Genomic DNA, 12035 nt, shown 5'->3' on the forward strand with positions numbered 1-12035 from the left:
TGATAGTATGAACAGCCTTTGGTGTTGCTCTTCTTTGGGACTGGAATGAAAACTGACCTTTTCCAAACCTGTGGTCACTGCTGAGTTTTCTGTTTGCCAACATAGTGAATGTAGTACTTTAATTTAGGAATTTAAATACCTCATCTGAAAGTCCATAACCTCCAATAGCTTTGTTCATCATCATGCTTCCCAAGGCTAATCTGACTTCACACTCCAGGATGTCTGGCTCTGTGTGAGTGACCATACCATCATGGTTATTCAGATCATCAAGACCTTTTTTGTATAGTTCTTTTGTGTGCATTTCTAGAAGTTTTTAAGTACTGATGAAGTATTAAGTTTCTGTGAAATTATACCTCTCTTTGTGTGTGTGTCTTTAAAATCTTTAAAACAAGCATTACAAATTATAATAATAATACCTCTGAAGTTGTCATATACTGGAAACAAGAGCTTGACCTAACTCCTTTGATAAATTATTTTTGTCCTCTGGCAAAATTCTAAAATAATATTGTAACTATTAAACATTAATCAGTTTCTCATCATGTTCTATAGTTTCCAACATATTTGAATGGTATAGTTGTGTAAAATTCCTTTCTGTCTCAGATTCCAGGAGATCCAAATCTGTGATGCTATTTTATATTTTATTTTATAGTGAAAATAATATAAATTTTAGACCCAAAGAGAAATGGGTACATATCTGGACTTTCTTTTTTAGCCTCAATTTATTCATAAACAATAGAAAAAAAATTTGATACGCCTCAGAGATTTGTTTTGAAAATTAAATTAATTAAAAGATTATGTGTTGTATTATATCTTATATAAAATATGTATTCAGTATTAAATCTGCCAAAATCATCCTTATTTTTTCCTTTATTTTTACTGTACCTAACATGAAGTCAGATATTTTTATTTATTTGAAGTAAAATTTTAATGAGCTATGTAGTATCTTCTTCTTCTACTTGATCTTTTCAGATAGATTGAATTTTTTTTCCCTTCAAGTATTTATTGAGTGTCTGTGATGCTCACTACAGAAATCCTTGGTCCTGTAGGCATTAAAATGATGAATTAGAAATTGATCTGTATTAAAAAAAAAAAAAAGTCAAAATTCAGTGCAACATATAATGTGTGTTCATTGGAAGGACTAATGCTGAAGCTGAAACTCCAGTACTTTGGCCACCTCATGCGAAGAGTTGACTCACTGGAAAAGACCCTGATGCTGGGACAGACTGGGGGCAGGAGGAGAAGGGGATGACAGAGGATGAGATGGTTGGATGGCATCACCGACCTGATGGACATGGGTTTGAGTAAACTCCGGGAATTGGTGATGGACAGGGAGGCCTGACGTGCTGCGATTCATGGGATCACAAAGAGTCGGACACAACTGAGTGATTGAACTGAACTGAAGTGAACTGATACGTAATTTGAATACAAAAAAAAATCAACAAAGAAGTGCAAAAAAATTAGGATATGGAATTATGCTTTCGAACTGTGGTGCTGGAAAAGACTCTTGAGATTCCCTTGGCCAGCACAGAGATCAAACCAGTCAGTCATAAAGGAAATCAGCCCTTAATATTTATTGCAAGGACAGATGTTGAAGCTGAAGCTTCAATACTTTGACCACTTAATGCAGAGTCGACTCATTGGGAAATACCTTGATGCTGGGAAAGACTGATGCAAGAGGAAGGGGGCTTCCCAGGTGGCGCTAGTGGTAAAGAACCCACCTGCCAATGCAGGAGATATAAGAGATATGGGTTTGAACCCTGGGTCAGGAAGATCCCCTGGAGAAGGGCATGGCAACCCACTTCAGTATTCTTGCCTGGAGAATCCCATGGAGAGGAGCCTTGTGGTCTATGGTCCATAGCATCGCAAAGAGTCAAACACAACTAAAACATCTAAGGATAACAAGACAGCAGGACAACAGATAGCATTTATTGCTTAACTGCAGATCTCCAGGTTTATCCAGAGCCTTTGGAACTTTGTTATATATGGTTAGATTAACACTACATCTGTCTGTGATTCAGGCAATGTAAGAAAGTGACATGGTGATGTTACCCCATGGTAGAAGTAAAGCAAGTTGCTGAATTCCCATTCTGAAGCACATACCTAGAAAGGGGCATCTGTGTGTCCTTCTATCACCTGTGAATACCCTAGTGCATATATGCTCAGGCCACTGGCTCCTCTGTCCATGGGGTTCTCCAGGCATGAATACTGGAGTGGTTTACCATTGCCTATTCCAGTGGATACCCTAGTATCACATAGTTAATGTATAAACAGGCAGTCTTCAATATCAGTTTATCTGATTCAAAATCTTGATATTCTTAAGACTCTGGAGTAAGTACTGAGTATTTCTGTTTTCTTAGACTTGCTATTTTCCAGAATTCAGTTGGACATCTGCTTTCTGATTTCTGACTCTCAGACTTCTGATTCAGCCTCTTCCAAGAGCCTGGACAATTTTACTTCATATTCCTGCATTTAACTTATCAAATATTTGACAAATATAATGTAAGTTCTCATGCAAATGCATTTGTAAGAGTCATGTAAAATTACAAAATAGCCATACTTCTCTGATTTGACACTAAAACACTATTTCAGATTTCCCTGACTCTCACTCATCTAATTATGGCATACAGGAATGTTTCTAGTGCACACAGAGCTCAGTGGGAAGTCTAAGGTTTTAAAATTCAGTGCATCTGGTGTGGTGACACTTCTTCATCTGTGAGTAGGACAGAAAATGTGGGGCAGGCATAATCTCAACCCTTGGACCTCACAGCTGCTTGACAGCTACAGATCTGTTTTGAGTCCTAGGGACAAAGGAGGGGAAGTGACTAGGTAGCAGCTTAGTAACATTTCACTTGAGCCATCTGGTTAAAGAATGTTATATGTTTGAGAAACACATGAACACCTAAGGGAGAGATGGGTTTCCTTACAACAAAAAGAAAAAAAAAAATTTCAATCGGAAAACACTTGCAATTAGAAGTTTGATGGTATTAGAAGAAAACCTTTGTGTTTTGAAAAAATATGGATTTCTATGAGGTCCTGTTGATGGGTTTTTAGTTCTGTCCTAATTTAAGTCCTGACCTGGCCCTGATTTAGTCTCTTCAGTTTAATTTAGTTCAGTTCAGCCAGTGTCTGACTCTGTGCAACCCCATAGACTGAAGCACAACAGGCTTTCCTGTCCATCACCAACTCACAGTGCTCACTCAAACTCATGTCCATAGAGTCAGTGATGCCATCCAACCATCTTATCCTCTGTCCTCCCTTTCTCCTCCTGCCTTCAATCTTTCCCAGAATTAGGGTCTTTTCCAATGAGCCAGTTCTTTGCTTCATGCAGCCAAAGTATTGGAGCCTCAGCATCAATTCTTTTGATGAATATTCAAGATTGATTTCCTTTAGGACTAACTGGTTTGATCTCCTTGCTGTCCAATGGACTCTCAAGATTCTTCTTCAACACCAAAATTCAAAAGTATCGATTTTTCAGCATTCAATTTTCTTTATGGTCCAAATCTCACATCCATATATAACTATTGGAAAAATCATAGCCTTGACTAGATGGACATTTGTTGACAAAGTAATGTCTCTGCATTTTAATATGCTGTCTAGATTGGTCATAGCTTTTCTTCCAAGAAGCAAGCATCTTTTATTTCATTGCTGCAGTCACCAACTGCAGTGATTTTGGAGCCCAAGAAAATAAAGTCTGTCACCATTTCCATTGTTTCCCCATCTATTTGCCATGAAGTCATGGGACTGGATGCCATGATCTTTGTTTTTTGAATGATGAGATTTACACCAGCTTGTTTAGTCTCCTCATTCACTTTCATCAAGAAGCTCTTTGGTTCCTCTTTGCTTTCGGCCATAAAGGTGGTGTCATCTACATATATGAGTTTATATTATTCCCAACAATCTTGATTCCAGCTTGTGCTTCAACCAGCCCAGCATTTCGAATGATGTACTCTGCATATAAGTTAATAAGCAAGGTGATAATATACAGCCTTGATGGACTCCTTTCCTGATTTGGAACCAGTCTGTTGTTTCATGTTTGGTTCTAACTGCTGCTTCTTGACCTGCATACAGTTTTCTCAGGAAGCAGGTAAGGTGGTCTGATCGTCCCATCTCTTGAAGAATTTTCAACAATTTGTTGTGATCCATACAAAGGCTTTAGCATAGTCAGTGAAGCAGAAGTAGATGCTTTTCTGGAATTCTCTTGATTTTTCTGGGATCCAAAGGATGTTAGCAATTTGATCTCTTGTCCCTCTGCCTTTTCACACCATCATATTTTAGGATTTGAAATAGCTCAGCTGGGATTCAATCACTTCCACTAGCTTTGTTCGTAGTGATGTTTCCTAAAGCCCATTTGACTTCCCATTCTAGGATGTCTGGCTCTAGGTGAGTGATCACACCACTGTGGTGATCTTGTATAGTTCTGTGTATTCTTGCCACCTCTTTTAATATCTTCTGCTTCTGTTAGGTCCATACAGTTTCTGTCCTTTATTGGCCCATCTTTTCCTGTTATGTTTCCTTGGTATCTCTAATTTTCTTGAAGAGATATCTAGTCTTCCCCATTCTATTGCTTTCCTCTATTTTTTTTGCATTGATAATGTAGGAAGGCTTTCTTATCTCTCCTTGCTATTCTTTGAAACTCTGCACTCAGATGGATATATCTTTCCTATTCTTTTTTGCCTTTAGCTTCTCTTCTTTTCTCAGCTTTTTGTAAGCCCTCCTCAGACAACCATTTTGCCTTTTTGCATTTCATTTTCTTAAGAATGGTTTTGATCACCACCTCCTGTACAATGTCACAAACCTCCATCCGTAGTTCTTCAGGCACTCTGTCGATCAGATCTAATCCCTGGAATCTATTTGTCACTTCTACTGTATAATCCTAAGGGATTTGATTTAGGTCATACCTGAATGGTCTAGTGTTTTTTTCCTACTTTCTTGAATTTAAGTCTGAAGTTTTCAGTAAGGAGTTCATGCTCTGAGCCACAGTCAGCTCCCAGTCTTGTTTCTGCTGACTGTATAGAGCTTCTCCATCTTCAGCTTCAAAGAATATAATCAATCTGATTTTGGTATTGACCATCTGGCTATGACCATGTGTAGAGTCATCTCTTGTGTTGTTGGAAGAGGGTGTTTGCTATGACCAGTGTGTTATCTTCATAAAACTCTGTTAGCCTTTGCCCTGCTTCATTCTGTACTCCAAGACCAATCTTGCTGGTTATTCCAGGTATCTCTTGACTTCTTACCTTTTCATTCCAGTCCCTTATGATGAAAAGAACATTATTTTTTTGGTGTTAGTTTTAGAAGGTCTTACAGATTTTCAAAGAACCATTCAACTTCAGCTTCTTCAGCATTAGTGGTTGGGTCATAGACTTGGATTACTGTGATGATGAATGGTTTGCCTTTGAAACAAACAGAGACCATTCTGTCATTTTGAAATTGCACCTGAGTACTGCATTTCAGACTCTTTTGTTGACTATGTGTTCAGTTTAATTAAGCAACCCTTAACCCTTAATGGGATGGAATTTACTCACTGAATAATGCCATTTCTCAGTCCAAAGGATAATGGTCTAAAATGACAAGTGTTGCTGCCTTTCACATTTCAATGGACAATAATAGGAGTCTCTTTCCCTCCCCCTTACTCTTTCCTTCAATTGACTGTTGCCCATCCATTTCTCTTCCCTTCTTTTCCTTCCATTCCTTTCCATTCCCCCACCCCCACAAGAAAGGCTTTTTAGGGGGAAAGAATGCCAAATGTATTGACTAAAAATTTAGGTATTTTCACAGCAAATATACTTCCAGATTATTTTAACTATCATTTTTGACAGTTTCTATTTGAATATTGCTAATAAATAGACAATTACCCAAACATACACTTTCAATGATTCTCTGACCTAGAGTTGTGGGAGAAGGATCTAGAATTCTTTTAGAAGAAGGATTTAGGATCCCAGAGGCTAACTGCCCTTTTATTAGCTTAAAGTCCCATACACAACCAGGGACCTAAGAGGAAGGAGAGGTATCCAGTAGAAAATGTGTGTCAGATGTGAGCACGCAGGTGATTTTGCATGCAGATTCATGTATGTGTGTGGGAGATGTGAGTATGTGTGTGTATGTGCATGTGGGTGGAGCGGAGAGGCAAATATGTTGGTGCATGTGTGTGTGTGTATGTGTATGTGTGTGTGTTATACACACATATGTGTTTGCTTTGGAGGTAAGGAATTTTAGGAAAATAAAGGAACATAAATTAGGCATTGATTAATAAAAACATCATCATTATTATATCCTGAACTGGAATTCCAAAATTGTGTAATTTTGTTGAAATCATAGATATGGGCCCTCATATTTTTCTTTAAAACAGATGATACAAGTACCCATTAAAAGTAGATGGAATATGATTGCCCATGTGAGACTGCTTTGCAAAATGCAAAACATGTTAAGAATGCTTTGCTATTACTATTTTTTTCTGTTATCCTCAAGTATAGATGCATCTCCTCTAATATGCAAATCAAATATAATAAAACAAAATACCATGAAAGAGCTAACTTCAGAAGTCCTCTTAAATTTGGCTCTGCCTTAGCCTTTTTTTCACTTCATGCCAGACAAACATTTTAACTCAATATAAAATAACTTAACTTTAAGTTCAGTTCAGTTCAGTCGCTCAGTCGAGTTCGACTGTTTGCCACCCCATGAACTGCAGCACGCCAGGCCTCCCTGTCCATAACGAACTCCCGGAGTTTAACTCAAACCCATGTCCATCTGGTCAGTGATGCTATCCAACCACCTCATCCTCTGTCATCCCCTTCTCCTCCTGCCCCCAATCCATCCCAGCATCAGGGTCTTTTCCAATGAGTCAACTCTTCACACGAGGTGGCCAAAGTACTGGAGTTTCAGCTTCAGCATCAGTCCTTCCAGTGAACACCCAGTACTGATCTCCTTTAAGATGGACTGGTTGAATCTCCTTGCATTCCAAGGGACTCTCAAGAGTCTTTTCCAAAACTTAACTTTAGGCTTACCAAATTTTGGGTTAAGACTGAATGTATAATCTATCTCAACAATTGTGCAATTAGCATGTTAGAGGATAAGACTATATCTCAGCCTCTACTCCATCTTAATGCAGGAACACAGCCTGAATTTGAATCCCATCCCCATCACGTAATAACTTTTGAACAAATTACTTAATACTTCTTGCCTAATTTTTGCCATTTGTATTTGAGGAATTATAATTATTTTCTAGAATTTTACAAAGGATGAAAAATTTAATGCATGAAATTATTAAGAATGTTGTTATTTAATCATCAATGCATACCAGACTCTTTGTGACCCAAAGGACTGTAGCCCACCAGGTTCCTCTGTCCATGGGATTTCCCAGACAAGAATATTGGAGTGGGTTGCCATTTCCCCCTCTAGGGGCTCTTCCTAGACAGTGATTGAACCTAAGTCTCCTGCATCTCCTGCATTGGCAGGCAGATTCTTTACTGCTGAGCCACCTAGGAATCCCAACTATTAAAAATAGTGTATGGTATATAGTCCTTTCTCAGTAATATTTAGATTATTATCATTATTAGCATGATAATCATATAATAGCAAGCTTTATAAATGCTATATTATAAAGATAATCCCATAATGTGCATGCATTTTATTCTTAAAAAGTAAAGGTAGAAATTATAAACAAAAGAGAGGAGAAATACACTTGGATGGAAAAAAAAGTTTGCAAAAAGATTGAATATAATAAAATGACATGTGTGTAAAAAGTCCCTGGTTAGAATGATGCAAATAGAGTGCAGGGCATGGATTGAACACAGACACAAATTAAAATCAAATTGATGCATTAGCTTTGATTATGAAAATTAAAAGCCGCATATCTATCATACTCTCTGAATTATAAACTTCTTAATAGTAAAAACCATGTTTTCTATACTTGTTAACTCTTTGGTCTCTCTACTTTATGATCAATATTCCTAGAATAGTAATACCAATTTAAGAACCAGCCCCAAATCCTTAAATTATTGAAGGGGGAATTAAGGTCCTAGTTTCCAGCTGTTGCTTTGGGCTTTCTAGGACACATCTGTCAAGTGTATCTGTCTAATGGCAGATGCATTCTGGAACGTCTCTGCATCAGTGTCTTTGGTCATGCCCATTTAAGATGTCTTCAGATTTTCCAAGCTGGTTCAATGTCTAAATATTTATGTATATAGATAATTTTGCTCATCTTTTTTTTTCCTCTCTGAATTTTTAGCTTCACAAATTGCAGACAGGCTAAATCTATAAGAAATTGATGGGGAAATTAGGAGGGCAGCCAGAACTTAATATGTTGTTGAGGATGAGAGAACCCAAGGAAAACAGGATGAGTTGATTGTAAAAATAAATAAAGTACCTCAAGTAGTGTTTATAAAGGCAGTCATAAGAGTGTTTAATGAGCTCCAGGAAAACAATCTGATACAGAGGAAAGAGCAAAGCAAGTCTCCAAGCATGGCATACACACCTAAGGATTAGCAAAGACATCTTACCTTCACTTTCCTTAGGAGAAGTCTCAGTGATTTAATATGTCAGAGGGATTTTTAATGACACACTATTGCAGTTTTAATTACTTTTTCCATCTATATACAAGCACTCAATTAAAGCCTTACCTCCTCCCCATATGCTCTAAGATTTGCTAGTTACATTTCAATTTAATGCATTGTTGCAGTAGTGGACGGTTTAGGAGGGTTTTCATTTACAAATGAGGTCAAGATAAAATAGTATTCTTTTAGAAGTCTGACTTGCTTAACAGAGAGGGGAAGAACACAACACCCATTTTGTTACTGCTTCTCAATCAGAGGTCATTTTGCCCCTCTTCCTCAAAGGATATTTGGCAATGCCTAGGGACATTTCTTCTGTTACTATTGGTATGATGCTACTGGGATCTACTGGGAAGAGGTAGGGATGCTGCTAAATATCCTACAGTGCACAGTACAACATCCCATAAGTTAGCTGAAACAAAATCTGAACAGCGCTGAGACCGAGAAAACTGTATTAAGTGAAACACATGTGTAATATTTCATTATATGAAGCATTTCTTTTGTACTGAATAGACCATATTTTTCCTGATTGTGTACATGTGATAGTTACTTAAAAACAAACAAACAAACAAAAAAACACTTGGTTTCAATGGAAAATGAATGACAAATTTAAGTTAAACATATATAGTGTTCTGTCTATAAATATATGCAGTACATGTGCATGTGCACTCAGTCATGTCTGACACGTTGCGACCCCATGGACTGTAGCCTGCCAGGCTCTTCTGTCCATGGAATTTTCCAGGCTAGGATACTGGAGTGGGTTGCCATTTCCTTCTATAGGGGGCCTTCCTGACCCTGGGTTGGAACTCAGGTCTTCTGCATTGCAGGTGGATTCTTTACTGACTAAACCAGTAGGGAAGCCCTATATAACACACATACATAATAATTGTAAGTTACATAGATAAGCCCTTCTGTGCATAAATCTTGATTTTTAATCAAATTCAAGAGATGATTTGACAATAATAAATTTCATTTATCTTGTAAGGAGAAATCCACAAAAAGTATAACATGAAAATAATCAAATATTATCATATCATTTATCAGTTAATATAGTATAATCTTACTCAGAGACTCAGACAGAATTGGAGTTCTTTCAAGTTTTATGCTACAAGAATGAGCAGTTATTTCAGCAGCCCTAAACTAAAATAAATTGCGTATACCTCATTCAAAATAATCTAAATAAAGACACACAGATTAACACAGTACTGGTCCTAGGTTTCTACAAATGACTGACTTTAGAATCTCCACCCCCCCGCCAAATGATATTCTTTGAAACCAGTTTAGTGTAAACCTATCTCTGTTTTTATCACCAAAGACCACAAAAAGGGCTCTTTGATGACTGATAAAATAGTAGACTAAGAGCTTTTCTTTAGTTGAGACTTGCCAGGATATGCATCTATGTCAGTTTTCTGAAATGTATTACCTATAAAATTGCAATAAATTGAGAGCTATCATTCATTAAGAGGTTAATCATTGCACTAAGAATGAACCAAACCTGTTGGATAATAAAATATTTTTGTGGGGTGATCAATGCTGGTGTTCAACATTTATTTTTGGTTTTCCCTTCTGGACACATGTTAAGATCCCACTTCCTAGTGCCATAAAACTAGTTATGGCCAATAATTTTTCAGCAGAAGTAATGTTCATCACTTCTGAGACCTTTATTTCCAGCATAAAATTTCTCAGAGCTCTACTTTCCTCTGCCAAGGCCATTGGTACTATTTCAGATAGCTCGTGCTCCATCAGCATGAGTCCCAAAGTAAGGACAGTGAACAAGGCAACTGATTTTGAATGGAATTATTTTTAGAATATTTCTTCCCATTTTCTGAGAAGGCAGATCATTTGGTAAAACTATTATTTGTGCTTATGTGGGAGGCAGATGTGGTACTGTGGTTGAGAGAATGATAGGTCCCAAAATGTGTCCAGGTTCTAATCCCCAGAAACCAGGAATATATAACCTCACACAGCAAAAAATAATTTTACAAACATGACCAAGATTTTTAGGATGGAGAGATTACCTGGATAATTCCAGTGTAATCACAAGGACCCCATAGGAGGAGAACAGGCAGCTCAGAATTAGAACATATGATGAGGAATACTGAGGTCAGAGTGATTCAGGTAAGTATTACAAGCCAAGAAATGCAGGAAGGCCCTAGAAATTAGAAAATTCAAGGAAATAGAGTCTCTCTTAACACATCCAGAGCAACACAGCTCAGCCCCACAAAACCAGTTTTGGACTTCTGACTTCCATAAATGTGAGGTAATACATTTGTATAATCTAGTATCTAGATGCTTTGTATTTTCCTATATAAGATTCTAAGAGTGAGGACACATGATCCAGAGACATGGATACAGAAACTAGTTTTCAGAATCATGATATATATATATAAATCAAAATAGCAGACCAAGATGAAACATATCATAGTCCATAGATAATAGATTTTTATTGAGTTTCATAATAAAAACTGTTGGAATAAGTGAGAGGCTAAGGAAATGGATGGAATATACTACCATTGCTAGGCAATAACCCATGCTCCCAAGATATCCTGTGGGCTTAAGAAAGGGTTTATATATATGTGTGTATTTGTGTTAGTTACTCAGCCATGTCTGACTCTTTGCCACACCATAGACTGTAGCCCACCAGGCTCTTCTGTCCATGGAATTCTCCAGGCAAACATTATGGAGTGGGTTGACATCTCCTCCTCCAGGGGATCTTTCCAACCCAGGGATTGAAACTCTCTCTCTGTACATATACATGCCACTGCTGCTAAGTCACTTCAGTAGTGTCTGACCCTGTGTGACCCCATAGACAGCAGCCCACCAGGCTTCTCTGTCCATGGGATTCTCTAGGCAAGTATACTGGAGTGGGTTGACACTTCTGTCTCTATACATATATATATACATATGTATATATATGTATATATCCCTATGCTTGTAGGAGGAAATGCAATCCACTCCAGTATTTTTGCCTGTAGAATTATGTGGACAGAGGAGCTGGTGGGCTACAGTCCATGGGGTCACAAAGAATTGGACATGACTAAGTGACTAACAACAAAACACACATTATGCATATATGTATATTACACATATATGTAACATATATAAAACAAATTATTGTGTTTATTGGGTGATGGAGAACAGACTTAATAATCTTTTAGTAGTCTTGGTCTAGCTTTGATATAGCCTTAATCGCAATTTTTTTTAGAATAGTACTATGTATTTGGTCAAGCCAGTAAAGAACATGATTAAAAATGTTTAGAATTTTGACAGTTATGAGCAGTAATCCACCCAGGATATGCTGGTGCTGAGATATGGCACTCATGTTCAAGTTTCATCTTCCAAAGTCTATAACTACCTGGCTCAATGTCAGTGCCTAACACATACTAGAGGACAAAAAGGCTAGCTTGTTGGACTAGAGAGATATGCATAATCACTCGTGTTCAGCATATGCTTTTCCCTACCAGATCATTTCTAATTGCAGGTTGAAAG

Source organism: Odocoileus virginianus, chromosome 2 (genome assembly GCF_023699985.2).
Source record: "Odocoileus virginianus isolate 20LAN1187 ecotype Illinois chromosome 2, Ovbor_1.2, whole genome shotgun sequence".
NCBI lineage: Eukaryota > Metazoa > Chordata > Mammalia > Artiodactyla > Cervidae > Odocoileus > Odocoileus virginianus.